The sequence below is a fragment of the Arvicanthis niloticus genome, chromosome 3 (genome assembly GCF_011762505.2).
Source record: "Arvicanthis niloticus isolate mArvNil1 chromosome 3, mArvNil1.pat.X, whole genome shotgun sequence".
Taxonomy (NCBI): domain Eukaryota; kingdom Metazoa; phylum Chordata; class Mammalia; order Rodentia; family Muridae; genus Arvicanthis; species Arvicanthis niloticus.
This window is the reverse complement of record NC_047660.1, coordinates 77,960,450-77,979,958: the sequence shown is the minus strand read 5'-3', so window position 1 is coordinate 77,979,958 and position 19,509 is coordinate 77,960,450. Positions and strand designations below refer to the sequence as shown.

The window sequence follows — 19,509 nt, the reverse complement described above, 5'->3', positions numbered from 1 at the left end:
GATTTGCTCACCTTTTCTTGCCTCCTCAATCACCAAGCATGTTGTACAGACACATACACAGAAAGTATATATATATATATATATGAATCTCATAAGAAAAAAAAAAAGTGGCACACAGTGAGACTCCATTGGGACATGCAGTAGAGGTGAGGAGATAAATTGAAGCCAGAACACAGGGTCTACTGCTTGATCTGTGTGGGGTTTGACTCCTACTATGCTCTTGGCAGTGAAGGAACTATAGTGTCCTAAACAATAAGGAAAGAGGGACATGTCTCCGTGGGGAAACTGCTTGGACAAACACAGGGAGGAAAGGCAGGTGTTCTGGCATGGGGTTGGATGTTGGCAGTTGTCAGGGTGACTCAGGGAGGAGTATCATGGTGGCAGCAAGGAGCAGACAGAGGACAGGCAGGGCGGCCATGAGAGGAAACAATGCTAAAGAATGCAGGCTCCAGGCAAAATACAGTCCCCTCCAAAGCTCAAGGAACATCATGGAAGGAGAGGAAGTTAGACTGTGGAAGCCAGAGGAAGTGAGGAAACGTGTGGAATGCTGATTCTAGGACAGCATGTTGTTCCAGTCCTGAACTCGATGCAGTTGTGTTTGCCTGCATTGCAGCTGTGCTCAGATGCGACGTCATCATTCTGTAGTGGAAGGAAAGGAAGGGGCTCATGAGGTCTGGCCTCTGCTGAGTCCAGACAGGCAGTCTGGTAGCAGCTGTTGGCAGAAGGAGAGGGAGATTTTCTTCAGTGATGTACCAGTTGCCTGTGATCCTGTAAACCATCCCTTGTATGAGAAACCCTCAATAAACTTATTGGCCACACACGGAGAGAAAGGAAGACATTAAAGGGGAAAGAAAACTGGCTAGGAAGAGAAATCAGTGAATACTACCCGATACTTTATATGCACTATGAAATGTGATAAGACCGAGTATTATATATAATTCGTGTATGCTGCTATTGTTTTTAAGAGATCAGATGGTAGGGCGTCATGGAAGGCTTTGGGGTAGGGATGAGATGTGTCACTGAAGTTTATTGTTACTTCTGTCTCTGGTGTCTTGGCACAGTGGTGGCACCCTCAAGGACTAGAGGATGCCTATACCCAAAGTTTGCATGCTGAAAGTATCCACAGAAATGCACACACACACACACACACACACACACACACACACACACACACACACACACACACTGATACCAGCTACAATGCAGTGAGGGCAGGCATGTTCTGAACACTGCCAGCATGCACTGCCCAGTATTCCTGGCTAATTAGTCCTTGTCCTGTGACGAAAGCGTAACTTCCCTCTCGTGGCTCAAGGACTAAGTTAACAAGGGATGAGCAAGGAACAGAGGCAGGCATGGTGACACCAGTGTGTTTAAATCGAAGTGTTAACTGTGAGTCTGGTTCAGAGTGTGAGTGGGTGGCAACAATGTTTCCTTTTTGTCCTGACCTGTCCTTTGCAAATCATCTATGGTGAATATATGTTACTTTTGTTAGGAAAGCAAACATGCGCACTTTAAAATTTCCTCTAATCTCTGTGCTGATGGACCAGAGAAGTGAGTTCCCCAGCAACCACCTTGCTCCCTGAGCTATAGTGTAAACAAAGCCTGCTAGAAGCTGAAAGATGCCACTCTCTGGGGTCTACAATTACAAATATTGTTACAGCACCTAGGTCCCCTTTTGCCATTTGCATCCACTTTAAAAGTAATTCAAATTGCACAAATAAATGTAATTTTGGACACTTGCTTCTTATAAAACATTGTAACTAAGGGGAAACTGCCATCCTACTGCTGCTCCTCTTACCCAGTGGCCGCTGTGAGATACTACCAGGGAGTAGCTGGAACAAGTGCTTTTAGACCCCAGCTTCTTTATCATTTTACATGCATGTGTGTGCTGTTGAGTTTATGTACGTTCCCATATTCTTGTAGGTATCCCCAGAGACCAGAAGAGGATACTGGATCTCCTGGAACTGGAGTCAGAAGTAAATATGAGCAATATTGGTGCTGAGAACCAAACCTGGTCCTCGAGTGTTTTTAACTACTGTGTTATCTATCCAGCTAGTGACTAGTGACCTCCAGTTTCTTAAACTGGGTTTAGACCTTATATGGGGCCCATATAGAAATGTAGAATTTAGAAAAAACTAGGAGACAATAAAGGTTTCTGCGTACTCAATGACCAAACTCTAATTCAGAAGCAAGCCCCAAATGGATCCACAGTGGACCATTGCTGATACCTGTGGTCCGGGAGCTATAGCCACCTCAAAGGAAACAAAATCCTTGGCAGGCATAGCTGCAGGAGCAGGAAGCTGAAAGCAAATTCCCAACCACAAGCACCAAGCACAAGATGCACTAGAAGTGTGTACATTCTTTAAAGTCTCAAAGCCTACCTCAGTAAGATAGTTCCTCCTGCAAGGCCACACTTTCTAAACTTCTCCCAAACAGCGCCACCTGCTGCTATGCTTGGAAACTTGCTGCTATGTTTCTCTGCTGTGATGGACTCTATCCCCCTGTAACTATACGCCCAAATAAACTTTCCTTTCTGTAAGTTGCCTTGGTCATGGTGTTTTATTACAGCAGCAAGAGTAACTAATACAAAGGCCTTGGCACGAAAGGGTTCTCTTGGTCTTCAGATGAAGTCGAGTCAGCTCTCTGGCCTCTTACAAAGGCAGTGACTAACTGTTCAGACATCTGATCCCATGGGGGACATTCTCATTTAAACCACTACAGCCTTCAAGATTCCAGGCTTCTATTGCCAAGGGAAATTCCTTCTTTTGGCAGTTTCCAGCCTCCAAACATCAAAACCACCCGCTGTGTCAGATACCTACTGCTCCATAAGTATGTAAGAGTTGCGGTACTTCTTAGAGATGTGGGTTTCTCTGCAAGGGATGGCACTTGGTTGACACTCTGAGGTCTTCAAGAGCTTAGAGTCATAACCAGAGCTGTATGAGCTCTCAGCTAGCATCCTGCTGCTACCAAGAGTTCAAACCTGCTTTAACCAAATCCCACATGGTTTTAAGTTTTTGTTATTTTTATTTTTGTTTCTGTTGTTTTATAATCTTCTTTAAAAATGTTAATTCCAATTTGACAATAAAGTACCTCCTGTTTGTATTCTTTTCTGTTTGTTCACTCCATTCTTGGAGGAGAAGGAAGAGCAGGAGGAAGAGGAGGATAAAGAACAGGAAGAGCAGGAGGAGGAGAAAAGAACCCAACTGGGGACAGGAGGCAGTCTTCAACGATAGCCTCTCTCTGACTTCTACATTTATGTATGACACAGAAGTACCCCAACACACACACACACACACACACTCAATAAACAAACAAATAAACACAATAATAGAAATGTCAATTAAATCTAAAAATGTTGAATATCTAGCTACAATTTAATTTTTTATGTAAAACTAAACAAATACATTCATTTCATTAGTATGCAAATTTGCTTTCATTTTTAATAAAGGGTAAAATTTTATGCATATTAAAGAATTGTATTAAAATAAATTTATGATTTATTAGCCAATGTTTGATTTATATACTTATTTTACACATATAACTGGGGTTGTATAAAAATTTCTTGGATAAAAAGGGTTTAAGAGTAGAAGATGCTTAAGAAGCCCTGTTCTAGACCTTTCTCTGTGTATTTGCATATGTAAATGTGTATTCAGAACATATGGTATAATGGTACATGCACTCGGTGTACTTGTGTTCTCTTTTACAGAGTTATGGTAGCTGCTTCTTCATGTCTGCAACAAAATACAGAGGAAGAGCTGAAGGTTTTGTTTTGGTTCACAGGAAGAACATCGAGCATTGTGGTGGTGAAGGAAGGAGGCAGGAACATGAAGCTACTGGTCACATGATGTACATGGTCGGGAAGCAGAACAAAGTGAATCTGGTGTTCGTTCAGCTTCCCTTTCCCTTTTCTTTTAGTTCATGGGATGCTTCTGCTCAGAGTTAAGTCAGTCAACTCACTGCAGATCACCCCTCACAGGCATGTCCAGACCCTTGTTTCCTTGGTGATTCCATAGCTGATCAAGTTGACAAATTAACCTTCACAATAGTAATCCTCAAGATGCTGCTTCCCATGGTTTGCATGAGAATGTCTCTCATAGATAGACTCATGGATTTGAATGCTTGGCCATAGGGAGTGGCACTATAAGGAGATGTTGCCTTGTTGGAGTAGATGTGTCCTTGTTGGAGGAACTGTGTCACTGTGGGTGAGCTTTGAGGTCTCAGAAGCTCAAGTCTGGCCAGTGTGTCTCACCTTCTTCCTGCTGCTCTCAGAACAAGCTGTAGAACTCTCAGCTCCTCATCTAGCACCTTGTTTGCCTGCATGCCACCATGCTTTTCATCATGATGATAATGGACTAAACCTCTGAAGCTGTAAGCCAGCCCCAGTTAAATCTTTTCTTTTATAAGAGTTACCAGGGTTGTGGTGTTTCTTCACAGCAATAGAACCCTAACTAAGACATCTCCCTGCAGCACAGTGCTGAACTATGAGGCGTCCCACAGGTAGCATTGCATAGAGAGCATGGCTGGAGAGGAAGGGCTTGCACCTAGGCTCACTATCAGCTTTGTGCTGCCTCCAAAGTGTCTGCCACGAGTGGGTTGTAAGGAGGTAGCAGTGAGCTGAGCTGAGAGGTGACAAATGCCTTGAGAAGAACACTAGACCATCAATTCTCTTCATAAGCTAGAAGCCCTGAGTTGAAGACTTGGCCTGGAACCATATACACTGATCTGAGGGCCAGCCCTTTAACCCAGGGTGTCAGGGGGTGAAGGTGAGATGTGATAGGCAACCTGCAGATTGAGCCTTTTCTGAAAGGATGTGATTCATCTGTGGCAAAGACAGACATGGTTGGGGCAAGAAGAATCATAAAGATGAGGAGGTGGGACTCTATCCATGGCTTTAGTATGTGTAGGATGGTCTTCATTCCACCATGACGCCTCCCTGAACCAGGAAACAGGGGAAGAAGTTGCAAGAAACAATCATTGCACTTCTCTTGTACAGAGGTGGAACTGCTGGATGCTGTTACAGAGAAAAAAATTCAGTTGACTTGCATTTGTAAAGACATGGTTATGTGTACACTTATTTTTGTGTTTTCTGGAAGAATGTGGAACAGCCAAAGGATGACTGTGAACTGGATCCTCATTTACTCTTGAGGGTCATGCACACTTCACAAGAATGTCCTTAGGCAAATGGATGGAACTAGAAAATATCATCCTGAGTGAGGTAACCCAATCACAAAAGAACACACATGGTATGCACTCACTGATAAGTAGATATTAGCCCAAAAGCTCAGAATACCCAAGATACAACTCACAGACCATATGAAACTCAAGAAGAAGGAAGACCAAAGTGTGGGTGCTTCCGTCGTACTTAGAAGGGGAACAAAATACTCACAGGAGGAAATCTGGAGACAAAGTGTGGAGCAGAGACTGAAGGAAAGGCCATACAGAGACTGCCTCACCTGGGGATCCATCCCATATACAGTCACTAAACGCAGACACTGTTGTGGATTCCAAGAAGTGTATGCTGACAGGAGCCTGGTATAGCTGTCTCCTGTGAGGCTCTGCCAGAGCCTGACAAGTATAGAGGCAGATGCTCACAGCTAACCATTGGACTGAGCACTGGGTCCCCAATACAGGAGTTAGAGAAAGGACTGAAGGAGCTGAAGGGGTTTACAACCCCATAGGAAGAAGAACAATATCAACCAACACCCCCCCACACACACACACATCCAGAGCTCCCAGGGACTAAATCACCAACTAAGGAGTACACATGGAGGAACCCATGGATCCAGCCACATATGTAGCAGAGGATGGCCTTGTCAGGCATCAGTGGGAGGAGAGGCCCTTGGTCCTGTGAAGGCTCAACGCCCCAGTGTAGGGGAATTCAAGGACGGGTAGGCAGGAGTGGATGGGTGGGTGGGGGAACACCCTCATAGAAGCAAGGGGAAGGAGGATGGGAGAGGGAGTTTCCAGGTGGAAATCAGCAAAGGGGCTAACATTTGAAATGTAAATAAAGAAAATATCCAATAAAAAATAGTAAAAAAAATAAAATAAAATAAAATAAAAAAAGAATGTCCTTAAATGGGGACCTTTCAAGGAGACCTGGATCAATGCAGGAGGCCCAGATGACATCCTGGAGCCATTTCCAGCTTAGAAAGGCAAAAAGGACATTTGAAGAGTTTTGCTGAGGTACAGGCCCTTCCTCAAATGACCCCACCTTGGGGTCATTTGCACCTTTGACTTTGCCTCCTTGGCAGATTCATTGTGATGGACAAGTAGGAAGTACACAGATGTGTCCCACTAGAGGTTCAGGCTTTCTCTGACTGCTTACAGCAGAGTGGTTCTCCCCCAGCCTCAGCTTCCTACCATGTAAACAGGAAACAATAACACTCTTTCTCTACTCAGATGTGCATATGGGACTAATGTCAATGCTCAAAGGATGCAGGCACCCCTCACTTGGTTCTCTGTTCTATGTGACTTCTCAGCTTCACACTTGTATGGGACATGTGTCTTATATGGAATCTGTCCCTTGTGACTTCTCAGTCCCATACCTGTAGTCTTGCGTGGGACACAGGCCTGCTTGATCCTGGGTAACCACTTGCCTTCTGTAGTATGTTCATGGGGCAACTTCAGGGGATGACAGAAGCTTCTGGAAAGGAGAAAATCCCTGTCTCTGAACAGTAATTTTACTCACTAATCCATCCCCACTGAGTTAGAGGGTGGACATAGTTATTTATCGTGAGCCATAGCTGAGAGCCAGCATCTGGCAAAATCACTTAGGGTGATTTTGTTTGTGTGGCTCATACTGTTACTGAGCAATGGCCCCTGGAGGACCAGCTGAGTGCTCACAGGGGCCCCTTGTCACTTGAGGTGATATGCATCACTCAAAATGCCTCTCCTGGGCCTCACTTTGGTAAATTTCTGAAATGGTGACTTCCGCCCAGTCACCTCACCGGAGAATGTTTGCACAGTTGGGGAAGGTAAGAAAGCTAGCAAAGGAGATGGGAAACCACAGGCACTGTGAAGAGCCTTGGAGAGATAGATGGCTGGGAAGGTCCCTTCATGGAGCTGAGTTCTTTTTACTTGGCCCCACATACTCTTTTCAGAGATACCAGCCATCCTGAATCCTTTCCTCCCCTCACACAACACAGAACAGGCTCCCCTGTTTTGGCTCCACAGTGCCCTCTCTCCCTCTCCCTCTCCCTCTCCCTCTCCCTCTCCCTCTCCCTCTCCCTCTCCCTCTCCCTCTCCCTCTCCCTCTCCCTCTCCCTCTCCCTCTCCCTCTCCCTCCCCCTCCCCCTCCCCCTCCCCCTCCCCCTCCCCCTCCCCCTCCCCCTCCCCCTCCCCCTCCCCCCTCTTTCCCTCTCCCCCTCTCCCCCTCTTTCCCTCTCCCCCTCTCCCCCTCTTTCCCTCTCCCCCTCTTTCCCTCTCCCCCTCTCCCCCTCTTTCCCTCTCCCCCTCTCCCCCTCTCCCCCTCTTTCCCTCTCCCCCCTCATGCTCTCTCTCTCTCATGCTCTCTCTCTCTCTCTCTCTCCCCCCTCTCTCTCTCTCTCTCTCTTGCTCTCTCCTTTCTGCACCTCCTTTCTCCCTAGGGCTTACAGGCCTACATCTTATTCATCTCTATAGAAATGTACTAAACACTTGACCTGAAGCAAAGTGTTTGTTAGTAGAAGACTAACATTTTTAAAAAATGAAAAAATTACTTTACATATGTGTGTGTGTGATATGTGTGCATGCATGCTCATGTGTATATGCATGTATGCATGGGGAGGGCTGGCTCCCATGTACATGAGGATGGGCACATACATATGTAGTACACACATAGAGGCCAGAGGTTGAAGTTGAGTGTCTTCTTCAGTTACTTTCTACATTAGTTTTTAGCTAGACTTTTCTCCTGTGAAGGTGAAGCTCACTGATTCAGCAAAGCTGGTTAGTGATCTCCTGTCCTAACAGTCTTATGGGCCTTTCCTTTCAAGTCTAAACGCCTTGTCTAGGGGCTAGAAAATCTTCTATCTTGTTTTAAATCCAAACCATAAAAACAAAGTAAAACAGCACAATACAACAAACAAACAAACAAACAAACAAACAAAATCAAACTGTCTCTTGGAGTTGGAGCTTTCCAGGTTGGCGAGAGTGGCTCGGTCTGTAAAGTGCTTGTTCTGCAAGCTCCAAATTATCCAGAGTACATGTAAAACATCTGACATGGTGGTGTCCTTTTATAATCTCCATTATGGCCAGAGGTGGGAAAAGGCAGATTCCTGGAAGCTCACTGGCCAAATAACCTAGCCTACTTGGTGGCATTCAGGCCAAGGAGAGACATCTCAAAGAGTGTAATGTGCCTGGGGAATAAAATTGTTCAGTGACTTCTACTGATATACACATGTAGATGGATACACACACACACACACACACACACACACACACACACACCAAAACTAAACAACATTCCCAGGCTTGAATTTCTTCTTTCATGAGGCTAGAAATGGAGCAGAAAATGCCTCTGCATTCCATGTCACAGCTGTAACCACACACCCCAAAGGGACAGCCTGGATGCATTACAGTCAATGCGATCCTCACATCAAAGTCCTTCAGGGTCCAGCTCACATGCTGAATTAGACTTTGGATAGAGGTCCATGGGGAAAAGCTCTGGGCTCACTTTTGTTAATCCCAGGACTCATCACGCCACAGACAAACTTTTCATAAGGGCGGCCATCCTCAAAGCATCACTGCTGTGCTAACAGGACTCTAGTCTTGAGCCTGAGAGAGTCCCAGGGGCAAAGCAGAGATGGAAGCAATGGATGCATCTGGATGCACACATTGAATCTGTGGCTCCCTTCAGGGTGCTTAGCGTCTCCTCCAAGGGAGTCCGCCGCTTGCTTGTTCTGGGCCTGTAAGAAGAGTGTGACAGATGGAGCAGAAGCTGTCCTGTAGTTCTGGAAGTCTCCATAAAGACTTAGACAGAGTGGCAAGGTTGGGGTGCTCCGTAGCCCTCTTCCTCCAACCCCATGTGAGGATTGTGATGCAAACAAGGACGTTAGGATGAAATTTTTGTTGGATGAAACCAAAAGAAGAGAGAGCGCAGAGATAAGTGTGTGATCATGTTGATCATGCTTAGAACTTTATCTCAATGCAAACCCTCATTGACAGCCTAAAACTTCAGGGTCCATGGGTGCTGAGGGAGGGTGAGATGCATCAAGGCAGGCTAGGGGCACGATACTGGAAGGTGTAGCTGAGAGGCTCTAGGAAAGGGAAGGCAGAGGCTATGCAAAAGGAACATGGAAGCAGGGCTTGGTTTCCCTGTAGCTTTCATAGGCCCATTTCCCAGACATCAGTATCTGACAGAGGGAGGCCCTGTGGACAGAGGATGACATTAGGATGCTATGCTTTAATGCATGACTAATAAGACAGGCACTGGGACACTGGTGTGTCCTCCTTACATGGTCTATCTTGGGGTCTCAGGCAGGTCTCTTTCCTTTTTCCAGTCTCAGTTTCCCCACTTCTTATGAGTTATTTCACTACTGACCTTTAAGAGTTTGTGTATGGCTACTACCCTGGTGAGAAGGGAGGGCAGAGGGAGAAAATAACTATGGGGAGGCTACCCTGAGTTTCCTTCTCTGACCTAGTTTCTCTTTAGCAGCTGATGGGGAGAGCCAATGGATCCCATCACTCATGTCCCCATGTCCTACAGAATTCAGAGCTGACACAGAGATGTGAATGCTGCCTGTGGACAATCAAGCAGAAGTGTGACAAGCAGGCTCGCAGGCAGGTGGCCCCACACTGATGAGTGGCTTAGGCAAAGATGGTTGCTGGAGAAACCGCAGCCCCTGCCCCAAACTCCCACTGGGAGATCCTGAGCCTGGTTAATGACCTAAATAGTAGTGTTCTCCGCTTATTCCCTTCTCACCTGGGTACATCCGCTCCATCTAGGGATCCTTGTCTTCTGAGCAGGGTAACAGTCTTCAGTCCAGGAACCAGCTATGGCTTCCATGTCTGTGCATAGTCTGGGTGGCTCTGAGTCCAAGGAGCTGGAGGATACAGGCTCAAAGAAGGCAGGAAATAAGGAAAACAAACCAGAATAGAAACAGCAAAGCACTTCCTCCACAGGGATGCATCCCCTGTCCGTTCTCTCTGAGGAAGCGTGGCCTCTCACTCCAAGGTGTCTCTAGCTGTATAAGGCAGTTTCCTGTCTGACAAGTTACCTGACACAGTCAACTCAAAGGAGTAAAAAATCTGAGATTTCGGTACATGCTTGTTGCTTTTTGACTGGGGTGTCACAGGACCAGCATGGTGACAAAGAGGTCTGAGGCCTGCTTCCTTCTCAGAAACAAAACAAAGAGAAGGGAGAGGCCAGATTCCAATGTCTTCAAAGATACTTTCCTAGGGACCTCACCTTCTCCTGTTGGGTCCCTACATTTTAAAAGTCTCCTAATAATAGCACAGACTAGGAACGAACCTGTCAACTCACAGGCATTTGAGGAACACTTACCGTCCAAAGAGCAACAGGCATTTGGTCCAGGTTAGGGAAGAGCATGTGGTGTCTTGAAGCATCCTTGTGCTGAAGCATCCTTGGGGATGTGGCGACTTTGCCTTGCAGACTCAGACCTGGACTCAAAGCAGTTTCTCCTTTCTCCCAAGGACTTAACTGCCCAGGACTTCCCTGCCACACTGTCTCTTCCAGGAAACCTCCAACCTTCACTAAAGCACATATCTATCCCTCCAGTTTCTTTTCCCCCTCCCCTCAGCTTTCTCTCATCCCCCTCCAGAAATGTGTCCTACTTCTCTTTGCACTTCCATGGCTGCATCCGTACTTTAGCCATGATCTGCTGTGGGAGGGGATGGTTGACAGTAGCCAGCATGCGGGAAGAAGGGGCTGGTTTTCCTCCTACTAACAAAACACTCTAGGACTGGCTGTTTGTGATCCACTGTCTTCATAGAGAAACTGGGAGAAGGGGGCAGATGGGGAAACTGAGGTTCAAAGAGACTACTATGTCCTCTCCCCAAGGTCTACCTGAGGTTGTACATCAGGTCGGTGATGGGGCTGGGCCATCAGCCGATAGCACTGCAGCCTGAGCCTCAGCCAATTCTAAGTCTTTTCGGGAACCTTTTTGACAGATGGCTTCCCTCTGCATGAATGCTTCTAGTTCCTGGGAGCCCGGCCCTGTGGAAGGCAGCTTCTGTGCTTCTGGGCAGAGACCCAGCTCCTTCTACTCTGCAAAATGTTGCTTTGTGGCAGCCACCTTCCACTCGTACACCTTACCTTTCATTTGTTGTGTCATTCATTCATTTATTCGTTTATTCATTCATTTGATCACATGCCTGTGTCTAGTGAGGTATAGGAGCCCATCTTACCTCTCAGAGCTGGAATGGCACCATAGTGTACAACCGGTGTAGGGTAAAACTGAGTTCTGCTCCAGGTTGGCAGTGATTCTATCTGTGTTCTCCCCTACATCTTCAGGACCAGCCACAGCCAAGGTGCCTACATAGTGAAAAGGGTCTTTTCATTGTGGGGAATATGAATGAACTTACGTGGAACAGGAAGATGTCCCGGTATGGTGACAATAGACAACATGGCCAGTTCTTCTAGGGGTGGGGCTTTCCTGAGGAAAGGGGAATTAGGTGAGAGAAAGGGTGAAGTTTCCGGAGACAGGAGGTGGGGAGAGCTGACAGGAGCAGAGGCAGAGCCATGATAGACAATGTACATGAAACAATGGAGGTGCTCCCCCAAGCCTGCATGCTGCCATCTCAGGGTAAGAATAGCGGACAAGGAGAAAGGAAGCCACTAGAGACCGTTGAACCACAAAAAGCCTTGAACCCTAAGCAAAGGTGTCTGTATATTGGTCTAAGGCAAGGGGAGGCTGCAGTGGGTTTCTATGAGAGTGGCTGGTTTCAAGTGATGCCCTATGATGATAGATGATAATGCATCTCTCTCTCTCTCTCTCTCTCTCTCTCTCTCTCTCTCTCTCTCTCTCTCTCTCTTTCTTGCTCTGTGTGTGCATGCACATCTCTGTATGTATGTCTGTGCTTGTATGTCTGTGCTTGTGTGTCTTTTTCTGTGTGTCTCTGTTGTGTATATATTCTGCATCTCTGTGTATGTATGTTTCTGTGTGTAGCTTTATGAGTGTGTCCACGTATGTCAGTGTGTGTCTCTGAGCATGTGTCTGTGCATCCCCATGTGTATGTCTGTGAACATGGGTATGTGTGTCTGTGTCTGTGTGAAATGCATCTGCTGGCTTCACCAGGAAGTCTCATGATCATCCAGGTGAGACATGATTACAGGGCAGTCAAATGACCAATCACTTCCCAGCTGAATGGTAATTGGACACTCCAGACTCCAGGGCCTTGGTATCTTCCAGCACAGCTTCCTCTGCACTGCTAGCTCACCACAGGAGAGTGACTTAATCTGCTTATGGGTAATCCTGCTCCAGCCCTCAGCCCTCCTCACCCACCACAGCTGCCAGCCCCTCAGTGGGCAGAGTTGGGTTTCTGCATGAGGACACTGATGTCTTCTTCCTTATCCTTTACATCTTCGGGAGTCCCAGCCTCCGCCCAGAGCTGAAGCCACACCACTGGGTCTCAGCACATCAACCCTCATCTTTCTCCCACAAGTCTGGGTCTGGCATCATCCTCACCAAATTGGCTTTCCTAGTTCCCTAGCCCAAATTGATTAATCATCAGGCAGTTTTAGCTATCAGCCCTGCTGCAATTGGCATATTTATTTCTAATCAGCTCTTAAAAATGGCATCATTCAGAGGTGCTTAACCACATTACTTAATTCTCAGCCTGTATTGCTATTGATTTCAAATATTCTCCTTCAGATATGGCTCATCACTTAATGCAGAAGTCTGTTTATATAATAATCTTATCTGGTTACTAAAATCTGTGAAATCTCTTCAATTGCCTCTAATGCAAGATTGGAGGCTGGTTGCTAAATGAGTCAATTTTACTTTAATTTGGTTTATTTACAGTACATGTTTTAATGCCGCACATTCCCGTCTTCCACAGCAAAGCTGAAAAGAAAGGCAAATATAGGCGCAGAGAGAGGCATGTGCTTTTCCCCGTCTGGAGGAATGGAGGCAAGTTGGCAGGGCTCCCTGAATGACACAAAATTTCTGGCCTCTGGTGACCAGTGTGAAAGGCCTTCCAAGGCCCTCAGGGTCCACAGTATTGGTACAGTTCTGTCAAGAGTACCCAAAAGGAATCATATGATCCCAGATCTTCCATTTTGTAGAGGTGAGCCAGTTGCTTGAAACATAGAGTCTTCCTTATCTGTGAAATGGGACCATTGTAACATTTTTCCAGGTGTCTTGGGAAGCCACGGGACTCTAAGGTTGATGAGCGTGCAACAGAGGCGCTGCACAGCATAGCTCTGCCATTTCTGCTCCATTGGCGAGGCCCTCACAAGCACCTTTCCCCACTGCACACACACCTCTGCTGTGAGGTTAACTGAGAAGACTCCTTGGAGTTGCCTTTTGAACTATGGAGATCCTTTGGGCCACAAAGGACAGAGGCCAACAGTTCTAAGTTCCCTAAATTTTAAACTCTAAACTTTAGAGTAAGGCACAGCCAACTCTCTTGGAATAGCAAAGACAGGTCCTGAGGTAGGAAGTCAGTCCTGTGGCTCACAGACCCTACACTCTGCCTTGAAGTATTCTCTGTTCTTAACCAAGAGTCTCAGTGTCAGTCTCCTGTCCTAGTGCACCATCCTTCCCATAGGCTTGGTCCTGGCCCTGCTCCCTCTACCTATGCCTTTCATAGGTAGCCACCGTGGAGGACAGGCTCTTGTGTCATCGATTATGGGTGGCCTGAAGACCATGTCCCTGGGATTGGATGTCTGTCCCAGGTTCTCTCACCTCTGTCTGTGATAGAGAACCTGGCTAGAACTTCAAATGCAAAGCTGGTAGCAGCAGCATCTGCAGAAGACTATGGGAGTATAAGGCCCTGGCTCTGAACCACCCTTGCCTTCCAGAGACACGATTGGCAGAATAATCCGGATGCTATCTCATGGTAAGTGGATCCCATCAGGCTGATGGAAGTGATGGTGGGATGAGAAGCGAACTGGACACCCTCTTCTGTCCTTTCCATTTCTAAGGCAACACGAAGGGTGGAAAGCTGAGGTCTGTCTTTTCCTTTTACCCTGGCAGTGCTCAGGAATCTCCTGCTTATAGCAGATGAGACCCATCTTGCCCAGAACACCACAGCTCTCTCTTGGTCAGGTGTGAAAGCTGCCATTTCATGCTTATCTTCCCCAATTAACAACAGCTGGTCCCCTATAAAACCAACTGGTAAGATGGTTTGTTATTGGAAGACAATGCAACATCATTAGGCTTTAATGGCTACAGCCCCGTTTACTGTGCTGAGTTCGCAGGGTTAATGTGGCGAGATGTTGGGTCCCACCCTGCTGGGCTGCTGGGCTCTTTGCTATTTTTAGGCATCTTCTTCAAGCCTCATTTTCTGAATCATGGAGCCGAGAGGTACTGGGGAGGTGGATGAGGGTCTTTATTTCCTGGAAGGAGAATTATTCAGGAGGTGGTTGAAGCCATATTTAGAAGAACCAGATCATCGAATGAAATCACTTTGAATTAAAATTTTCTAAGAGAGAGAGAGAGAGAGAGAGAGAGAGAGAGAGAGAGAGAGAGAGAGAAAAACTGTTTTTTGTGCCTGCATGAATCAGCCTGTATTTTTCAGTAGCTAGATAAGTGTGTGCTCTCCCCCAGCCTCCATCTTTCTCCACTGTTCACCTCCGTTTGGCTCACTAAAATGAATCTGGGTCCTGGGTTGAGAATTGAGGTAAGTCATAAGTTGTGCTCATTGAAGGCCATTTTCCCTGGAAATCAAAGAACTGAGCACTTGCCTGGGGGAGAGAATCTCAGATGACTGTGAACTAGAAGTCACACTCACCAAATTTGGTTCCAAGAATAATCTGTATTACTTGTAGTTCAAAATGCCCTCCCTATGTGACAATGTCACCCTGTGACTTAAAGCTGAAGCTGGAGTCTTCGTATTGATCTTAGTGGTGGTAATTCACAAGGCTGCCGGAGAGGTCTGCTCTCGAGTAAAGACGTTGGGAATCTCCATTATAGTCATTCACTCAGCGAACAGGACTAACAGCTCCTATGGCTGCCAGGAGCCACTGGCAGCCATGGCAGCCTGGGCAAATCACGTAGAAATACCAGAGAGAAGGTAGGTTTTGTTAAAGGAAGTTGTATGTGCATTCCACTCTGTGTCTTCCTTCTTCCCACCCTCCCTTCTTCCCTGCCTTTCTCCCTTTCTTCTTTTCTTCTTTCCTTTTCTTCTCCTTCCCCTTCCTTCTTTTTTCCTTCCCTTTCCTTCTATTTTCCTTCTTCCTCTCTTTCTCCTACTAAGAGGATGTCCCAGTGCCCAGCACACCAAGCTCAAGAATGGTGTCCTAGGCCATGAACAGCCAATTTCCAGCATGAGGCTTGGACAGAGCTTAAAGGTGAGGTCAGCAGTAGCCAAACAAGGCTGACACAATGCTTCTAGCTCCTTCTGTATTTACTCTCCTGCTTCCCCTGTGTTGATGCTGAGGCAAACAAGTCTGATTGCTCCTTTGACAAGAAAGCCAATATATGGAGGGGGCATCCATCTCTCACCAGAGCCATATCAGGAGGAGAGCCAATGCAGCCATCCTGGTGTGCAACTGCCCAGGATAGGTGGAACTAGGGAAGCCATCCCTCCCCCCAAACACCCACACCATGGAGCATTTAAATAAGTTCCATGAAGATCTGGAGTGAAGTCTCAGCCCTCCTGGATGTCATGCTAATGCAGAGGGACAAGTCTGCTCTCACAGCCTAGATGACAGTAGATTAAAAGGACTCATTGTCTGCTCCTGTCCTGAGGTGTTCCATCAAATAGAGCCACCAGCACTCACTTCTGCTCCTCTCTTATGCTTCCTAACCTTCCCTGGGGTCCGTGGTCAGTGGTACAGTGGTAGCCTCCACCTGCTTAGATCCAGAAGGAAGCAGTTAGATTTATGTTCATTTTGGCAGTTTTTAAAACTATGTGTTCATTTAGTGGATGTCTGTAGCCTGTGTGGGTTACTGCAGATCATGTTCATGAAGGAGCCCTTGAAGCCATAAGAGAACTTTGAATTTTCTGAAACTGGAGTTAAAGACAGTGGTGAGCATCCATGTGCGTACTGGGAACCAAATCACGGTTTTCTATAAGAGCACCCAGTGCTCCTAACCACTGAGCCATCTCTCCATCCCAAACCTTGCTTTGTTCTGATTTCCAGATTAGGACATATTTGTTCAAGCATGGATGGGGGAGGAGATTCATAACACCATACTTCAAGCTGAGGGACTCCTTTAGCAGTTGATGGCTGCTGTTGGAGAGGAAGTTAGTTTTTCTTTGGAGGTGTAGCCATGGATAAGGTACCCATGCTCCAGTGAACACCCCCACACTCACATTCGTGCACACAGCCATAACCAAACTCAGTAGGTCATGGAGAGGGGGTGACGAGACTGGGAGGGGATGACAGTAGGTAATGGAGGTGTATGCATATGATGAAAAAATGTATTATATATATGTATAAAATTGTCAATGAATGAAAACAATTGAAAGGCAGATTTTATTCTGGATAACCAAGTCATAATTCACTGGCCCCTTCACCCTCAGCATCCCACCTGTAAGCCTAAGCCCATGAGTCTAACCAGATACCTGGCAGTCCTCAGCAGGTGTGTCACCAATGAAAGAAAGTGAGACACGCTCCAAAAAAGGCCCTTCCCAGGCTCTCTAAAGTAGGACTTTGGAAAAACCTCGTTAGGCGCAGTTTCGACTGCATGCTGGCTTCCTGCAAACCAGCTGACCTGTATTTACAGTCTCCACATTTGTTTTGGAAGAAATCCAAATGTCCACTTAACTGGGCTGGAGGCCAGCATAATCTTCCTATATTGTTTGTAACCATGAGATTAATGGCGGGCCTTGCTCTGAGCTTCGTGGTGACATCATTCACCTTGGGGTGTCTCTTCAGTACAGATTACAATAATGGATCGGTCTTCACAGGGGCTGTAGGCTCTGCTCGAGGAGCCTCAGCTTCTGCAGAGAAGCAGCCTAGGAAATAAGTTACATCAGTTTGGAGATGGACCATGGTGAGCCTGACATGAGGGACATGCCAGGATCAGTTTGAGTAAGATGCTTGATTCTCTCTCTCTCTCTCTCTCTCTCTCTCTCTCTCTCTCTCTCTCTCTCTCACACACACACACACACACACACACACACACACTTGAGCTCATAGCTTTATAGACATTAAGTTACTGTAAGAGTTAAATAGGAAGCACATGTACCTGTGTTCCAGAAATTAACACACACATCTGTGTCATTCATGAAAAGATGATGAATCGGCTCATCTGATGCTAAAATATGGCACAGGTTATAACTCAGTAACAAAGAAAAACAATTCCATTAACAAGTGGACAAAGAAGGCTCTGATAGGCATTCTTCCAAGGAAGAGAGACAAAGGGTCAGTAATGACATGCTGAGACTCTCACTGCTACTAACCACGGAAGAAACACACATTAAAAACACAGTGAGGGATAGGGAGCTGGCTTAGTAGTTAAAGAGCTTGCTGCAAAATCATGAGAACCTGAGTTCAGATTCCCCAGCACCCAGTAAGAAGCTGAGTGTGGTAACACAGGCTTGTGATCTTGATGATGAGAAAGTGTATCTTAGGGGCAGGATGGCCAGCCAGTCCAGTCAATTAGGGAGCTCCAGATTCAGTGAAAGACCCCCACCTAAAAACCAAGGTAGAGAATGACTGAGGACCTGACACTGGCGTCCGGCCTCCATTTGTACACACACAGGACTGCACTTGCCTGAAGCACCTACTGTCAGGTCCTGTCCTGAAATTCAGTATTAAGGAAGAAACTCGATTCAGAGACAAAGGTACATACAAGGACAAATATACAGTGCACATACAGTCTGAAGCAGAAGCATCGCAGCAGCAGAAAGTGTTGTAGTGGTGGTAGGCAGGCACGTGGGACTCATCTCTGAGACCTTTTGCCTGAAGGTACCAAATGTCCTGGCAAAACTTAAGAGGGCCCTGCACTTTGCCTGCTGTCAACCCTCGTCCCTCATTCCTAGCCTAGGGCCAGGTAGTAATGAGCGGTGTTCCAAAGGGGTATCTTGGTCATGTGTCTCTTTCCAGCCACAGCAAGTGGCCAGTTGTGCAGCCTGGGGCAAGCAAATTCCTCTCAGTGCATCTTGGATTCCTCCACATTGGGCACAGATGCTTCTGTTGGTATTGGGAATTGCAGGGAGGAGCCAGGGAGTGGCAAGCAAGGGCCTAGCTCCTTGCCAGATGCCTGTGACTGATGGTACCACTCAACACCTGGAGGCACCCGCATTTCTGCCCAGGAGTCTCTTCCATCCCCTCCATGGTTCTGCCCCTCCGTGACCCTCTCCTCACCCGAGCCTCAAAGCAGGGGTGGATGGTTTGATGCTAACTGGCCTGGATAAAATGCTTTCTGCTGGCAATTGCCTTCATTGCCTGCTGTAAAATTACATCTATATTTAAATATGCTGAGATAATTCTTAAGTTTTATTAGTACTTAAATATTTTGGCATGTTTATTTCTCCTGAAACAATTATGGAGGTTTCATTGTTTTGCTTGCAAAAAGAAGAAGGAAGAGGAGGAGGAAGAGGAGGAGGAGAAGAAGAAGAAGAAGTTGTTAAATCTTCTCTTGCAATAAGCCCCTGACAGGCTGGGTATGATGCTAGGAACTCCAGTGTACCCCGTTATCACCTACCTAGCTCAGATGAAGTAAAACTTGGTAGGAAGGGGCTGGCCTTCCTGCTGTAATCTGGTCACCCTCTGCAGACTTTGAAACCTCTGTCATGTGACTTCTCCTCCTTATAATCACACCCCGCCCAGTATTCATAATAGGGTTCTTGCAGTCACTCCACACTCTACTGTCCCCAGGGTTTGGGTCCACCCTTGTCAACAGCCCCTATGGACTTCTCCTCCTTGACAAGTCTGAGCAGACCAGCTGTTTCCTGAGGCTCCTGGGGGTGGGGGGGAGGTTGAGGGGGACTAGAACACACTGAGGCTTTGTTTAGAAGTATTGTGGTTAATGTTAATAACAGCTGGGAGAGTGGAAAAGGCAGGGTAGATTTTCCTCATTTTAAAGATGGAGACAGCAAGGTCCAGAGAGGTTGCCTGACCTACCCAAAGTCACACAGGTGGTAAGCAAAGGAAACAATCTCACTGCCTAACAGAGGGTTCACTCTCTACCCCACTGCCCCCATGCTGGCAGTGGGTGTCAAGCTGCTTGATGCCACATGGAAAAGTGCTCTGATTTTAACTTTAGAGAAGATCTGCTCTCAGTTGCTGGGCACTTGTCTCATTGGTATCTTTCCTGCGTCGAAGGTGATAGCAGGGAGACCCAGAACTAGGCCCTGTGTTTGACATGTGGCTTTGAATAAGTTACTTCACCTCTGCATGGGGGGAATGATACCCACAGAGAAGGCACCCAGCAAGCACTTGGGCCTTGAGGTATG

At 46.7% G+C, this 19,509-nt stretch overlaps 2 long non-coding RNA genes across 5 annotated transcripts in view; one reads left to right on the top strand and one right to left on the bottom strand.

The window, feature by feature from the left end:
- LOC143441754 (uncharacterized) overlaps positions 1-2,539 on the top strand; it is a 69,520-nt gene extending 66,981 nt beyond the window's left edge. Inside the window, exon 5 of the long non-coding RNA XR_013109419.1 lies at positions 1,924-2,539. This is a non-coding gene — a long non-coding RNA (uncharacterized LOC143441754). The remainder of the gene's footprint in view (positions 1-1,923) is intronic.
- A 1,884-nt stretch (positions 2,540-4,423) lies between these two features.
- LOC143441753 (uncharacterized) overlaps positions 4,424-19,509 on the bottom strand; it is a 29,152-nt gene continuing 14,066 nt past the window's right edge. For 2 of the 4 annotated variants that reach the window (XR_013109415.1, XR_013109417.1), the window contains 3 exons: positions 9,899-11,470; positions 6,546-6,643; positions 4,424-5,011 (listed from right to left, as the gene is read on the bottom strand). This is a non-coding gene — a long non-coding RNA (uncharacterized LOC143441753). The remainder of the gene's footprint in view (positions 5,012-6,545; positions 6,644-9,898; positions 11,471-19,509) is intronic. The other 2 variants (XR_013109418.1, XR_013109416.1) reach the window with 2 other exon arrangements.